Genomic DNA, 6000 nt, shown 5'->3' with positions numbered 1-6000 from the left:
GGCATATTGCACAAAGGGAGAAAGGAACAGTGTGGTGAATGTTATTCGTTTGATCCGAACGTTCGTACACAGTATTCACTTCCTGTGGTGCACGTCACTTCCTGTATCGTTCAAACGATCACATCTGACGTGTGTACAATATCTGCGAACGATCGTGTCGTTATCTGTATGTACAGGATCGGTGCCATACGATCGTTCGCAGATATCGTGCAGGATCGTTCGTCGTTCGTTTACCAACGATATTAATTGAAAGTGTGTACGTAGCTAAACATTTGTAGACCATTAGACCTACAACCACTACTATGCTAGCTCTAAAAGTGCACATGTGCACAGACTATGCACACATTATTTGAATACTCTGAATATATTCATAATAAATAAAGCTACCATGCAGTGTATGACCTATTGTAGGAAAAGTGTCCTGCTTACATCTCTGTGTCTCCTCATTGGTGCATGGCTCCCAACATTCACCTTAAGCGTGACACTGCAACCAGTCAGAAGACAGAACTTCATCTTGGCCAATCAGGAGACAGCATCACTGCCCTACTGCATCACTATTCTTGCTGCTGAGCTCCCACCTTCTGCTACAGACCTTGGAAGTTACTTTGAATTTGATTTCCAGTGACCCCATGCTCCACTTTGTGCATAACACTCATAACACTGTCATCCAAATCAGTGTGTCTGAGGGCCACAACTTGTTGTACTCATTAGCAGAGTCCCCCCATCTGGGTAGGGGTGTTCAGGTGAAAGTCTGACAGGATTAGATTCTGCAGCTCCACATACCTGCTTTTTGCAGATTTGGACCCCTGTCTGTGTTGAAGAATGGCAAACCTTCCTTATGGCATCTCATTAGTCTGGCTTGCTTTATTTTATTTTTTTTTCAGTTATTAGAGCTGAGCTTTAATCTTTCATAATGCAACCAAAAGCATCAATCAATGCATTATACACCACAAAGGCAAATTAACAACCATGTGTTCCCTTTGAATGCAGACTTTGGCAGCTGTCAGGGGACTTTTTTTAGTGTATACCTTATGCAATGGTGCAGGGGGAGACCTATATACAAGATGCAGTGCAGAATAATGTAGAGTAAGATGGAGGGTTCCATAGAAGGTAATGGATAATATGTATCTGCCCTTATGTTGCATCTTTGAGAAGAAAGTGATTCCCTGTTTCTGATAATTTAGCAGTAACCATGATGAGGATGATGGTTGATTTGGTCAGAGTGAAGAGCAATGCAACGGTGGCCTAACTTTATGACAGGTTAGATAAAGATTAAGATTTCCTTTTTATGAAATTAGAAGATTGTTACTAGGTAGACAGACAATCTAAGTATTTCTGAGCTGTGATGTACTGTAGATCCAGTTTGTGGAAGATTTCAAGACCCTGCCCTGATTCTAATTCGTGAACTTAATAATGTAAGCACCTCCAGTATGATTTCCAGCCAGTCCAGACCTATTGTAGTATTTAATTTTTTAATAGGGATGGTTTTGTTAGGACAGGGAGGAATAAGAAGAATGGTATGAAGTGGACCATGGAATTCTGCAGGGGTCTGTGGATGACTGTGAAAATCTAGCAAACTGTTGAAAATTTGCTAAATGGGAATCTTTTGGATGTATGCAAATAAGTTTAGCTATATACAGACATTGTGCCCCTGATTCATCATTGAAATCCGCGATCGCTGGAAGCGCGATAATACGCGCGACCCGCGATCGCGGATTACCGCGGTCCGGGACAATAGCGCGATCGCGCGCGATTCCGGATCGCTAATACGAATGCGCGACCGATAATCCGATTTTGTTTGATGAATCAGGGGCTGTGTGTCTACATATAAAAGGCTACAAGGAGGCTTTACTTATGGCTGTAAGTGTATTTTTTGTACGTTTTTGTCGGAGCCCAGTGAACACTTTGCTGTTTGGGCACTGTGATTTCTATTATGCTACAAATCATGGGCAGACTTCAGGAGTTGCAACATACCTAAGGGCCCAATACCCTCTCAGGCTCAAGTAGCCCCCAAAGGGGTCCCAAGTCAATTAGGCAGAAGGACAGTTCTGCACAGGGGCCCACTGTTGGCTACATTTGCCACTGCTCCTAATGTCATAATGTCCAGAAGTAAAAAATAAAAAGATTTTCAGGGTGTTGGGTCTGATATATTTTATAAATATAGTCACTCACTTGCTAGCCTAAATTAAAGTTAATCTTTAATTTATTCATAGATAACAGCAGGATCAGAGGAAGAGATGGGTTTCACTTTGAACTTGGATCTACCACACACAACAACAAAGACAGTAAATAATGATTAAAAAGCAGCTATTGGTGTATATCATTATTATGTTTCAAGTATGCTGCAAAAAGATGGATATCAATTATTTACAATTAATGCAGATAAAGCATATCAAGAAAATGATATCATTTGACCTGTATGAAAGAGAAATCAGCCCCAAGAGCACATAATTCTTTACCACAACATTGTAAAGTTTACTTTTTTTTTAGGGTCACTTTTTAAGCCTTGAAATCAATGCTGGATAAGTGACAGTTTTCAATCTTCACTTCCTTATAGCAATACATTTTTTTTTACCATTTATAATGTGAGGCCCTGTGTCATGCACCTTGGATTGAATCTGTAGAATGCAGGCTTGACCAGTTGCAAATCCATGGGACTGAGCATGAAGACGTGGTCAAAGCAAGGGTCAAAAAAGTCTTATACCTTGTGTGCACTCTGGTGATAATTTTTGAACTTCTCCTGGGTTGCTGACACACTGGTGAATGTAGCCACAAAGGGAATTACCAGGTCAAAGAGGACAAGTCAAAGGTAAGAACAAGCAGTAAGCAGGCAGAATCAGAAATACACAGCAGATGTTAACAACAGGTATGTTGGAATTACAGGGGACACATAATTTCTTAAAAGTCATTTGCTATTTGTTAGCAAATGTTTTCAATCCTGTACCAGATCCATTCTAGGTTTGCTGGATCGCCCAGGTTTACTGATGAAAGTGTATCCTCTCTAGCCTTGGGGAGCTTTATTAAATTGGGGCCATTCTCACACTTCAATCTGTATCACAAATCCAACCCCTCCTATGCACAACTTCAAGTTTTCTCTACAGCTACCCCCATTCTCTGAAAATCCTTTCCTTGTCCTATTAGAGTTGCTCCTATTTTGGGAACATTTTTAAACGGAAGCTCTTAAATACACATATTTTAAACTTGTCAACCTATCTTCACATATTTATCACTAATTACCTCCTTCCTTTTTATATACTGCTCTTTCCCACCACTTAGATTGTAAGACGTATTGGGCAGGGTCCACTTCTTCTGTGTCATTGTTTGTACTTTATGCAGATTTGTCACTTGTAACCCCTATTTATTGTACAGCACTGTGTAATAAGATGGTGCTTTATAAATAAAGGTCAATGATAATAATATTAATTAATATTATCCATTATAGACATGTACAAATAGCAAGGCTTAGTATAGCCACAGGGTAACTAATGTTTTTGGAAGGTAAGATCATCAATGGCACCGTTCCAGCAAAGGCACATATTCGGCTCAAGTTCCCTTTAAAGCAGAAGTGTTAATGTGATGTTCTAGGGCTTTTGCCCCTTTTTGCAAGTATGGATAGGATACTTGCACATTATGGAAGCCTTGCCTCTAAAATTGCTCTTCTGCAGCAAGGTCACCCAATCTTCTTCTGGCTGTCTACAGTCCTAATTTTAGCCAGCCCTTTTCATTAGATGGCCACAAATAGTATAGCATTCATGCATGTCATTCAAAGTTTTTGTTTTTTTATGTGACTTTAAATGAAAGGTATGTTGTTGCATTTCATCCTGTATTTATAAAGGAAGATAGATAATATTGTAGTCAGAATTTAAAATATTTTTCAGTATAGCATTCATGCATGTCAGTCAAAGTTTTTGTTTTTTTATGTGACTTTAAATGAAAGGTATGTTGTTGCATTTCATCCTGTATTTATAAAGGAAGATAGATAATATTGTAGTCAGAATTTAAAATATTTTTCTTATATAAAATATTGATTACAACATAATGATGTGAAGGCATATTGTTGTAGATTTATAACAAAATATTATTAATTTTACTTCTTTTACATACTGCAAGTTTTCAAAGGGATCATGTCTGTGTCTACCGGTAGCTCGTCCTATATTCTAGTTATTAGATGCAAAATCACAACAAATATGTTGATATAGAACTTTACTTTTCTACTCGAATTCATTTTTTTAGCTCAGAATTCTATAATATACATCCAAGCCCCAGCAATGTTTAGCAATGCTCATTCATCTTAAGTCTCACTTGTTGTGATTTATCACCATACAGTTATGAAAAGAATCAGAATAAATGGCAAAAACAGAAGGCTGACCTTTAGAGCAGTACAATGAACACTGTTCTCTGACTTTAAGCGTGTCATTGATGTTAGCTAAATCCCAGTAGGGGGACATATAATTTTCCATTGAAATGTCAGAGTTCATGTCTTCCAGGTTGCACTTCTACTACACATTTGATTAAATGTAAAATACACCAATCCTGGATCGAGCATACTTTGCTAGCATATACTACATTGATATGTAATTCGATTTGTATGATGACACAGTCTTTCTCTAAAGTAACAACTATTTGAAAACTTTCAGTGTACATAAATAACTTTTTGGGTTTAAAATAAAGAGTAGCAAAATGGTATTTACATTATCAGCAGCTTTTATGCCTGAAGCTCTAGAGGACAGCAAAATAAATGATTGATTCTATCTGAATTACCTGTTAATAAACTGCTTCAGTCTACTGATAAATGATAATTACATACCTAATACCTGCTCTAGTAAATACACAAGTATGATCAAATACCATCAAATGTGCATATCTCTGTGTTTTTGGTTTACTTAATAATTAGTTGCAGGCATACTACAGTAATCTACTTAGAACTGTGTTTGTCAGTGCAGAGATCACAAAAGATCCTATTTTCAGGGTTTCTCTAACCTACAGGAGATTAATCTTTCCAATGATTTTGAATTCAGTGCAGATGCATTAGGACTAGTACTAACTGATAAAAATTAGTATAACTAATATGTGTAAAAGATATACATGCCGTGTTCAAAAAGCAATCAGATTTCATCTTTAATTACTGTGATAAAGGAATAGGAATCCGGTTAGAAGATGTAGTTAACAGGTGCACATTTGTTCCTAATTAGCTCCCCTTAAACTACAGTCTAAGTAGAACTTTCCCATGCAATGCCTGAGGATTAAGTAATGGCTGCTCTCAACAATCTGTCCCAAGCATTATAAGTGGGGTTAACTACTGCACGATGGAGCATGCTTAGTCCTAGCCCTGACGTCTTTGTAGGGAATAAGGTCCCTGTTATATCTGGCTGAACACCAGAGCTAGGAGGGACATGGGACATTCAGGATTCATTCCCACTTACACCAATGGGAAGGGTTTTTTAGGATCCCACTGATACTAAGGGGAAAAGGGGGGGGGGGCATCTAAAGGGGAAGTATCAAGCAGACACAAATACTGATATTTCTTTACAAAATCTGGAAAATATATTCATGAGCAATCAATTCTATGATATTTCTAGCTAACAATTATGCAAAGATCTCAAACCCTCTTAACTAATCAAATTGTTCCATGACCATTACTAGTTCATTTTGGCTAAACATACTTGTTACACTAAACTAGTTTTTCTCAACCTTTTTATGAGGGAACCCCTTGAAATAACTTTCAGATCTTCAGTTAACTTCCTTCTATAATTACTATATTGACAACATACATTAAATAACTTTGAGTGGGAGGAATTCCTCTTGCTGGCCAATGGAAAGTCCACCATTCTTACAGACAGCCAAAAAGATAATTGGTGTCTCCTAAACTGACTTGAGAGGCACAATCTCAAAACGATTATTGGCACTATTGTGGTTTTGTATTTCAATATTTTTTTTTTACATTTTAAGAAAAAATGTATGTACCAAAAAATAGTGGTTTACATTAAAAAAATTCAATTA

Source organism: Pyxicephalus adspersus, chromosome 1, assembly GCF_032062135.1.
Source record: "Pyxicephalus adspersus chromosome 1, UCB_Pads_2.0, whole genome shotgun sequence".
Lineage (NCBI taxonomy): Eukaryota > Metazoa > Chordata > Amphibia > Anura > Pyxicephalidae > Pyxicephalus > Pyxicephalus adspersus.
The sequence above is the reverse complement of the archived record's forward strand: the minus strand, read 5'-3'. Positions refer to the sequence as shown.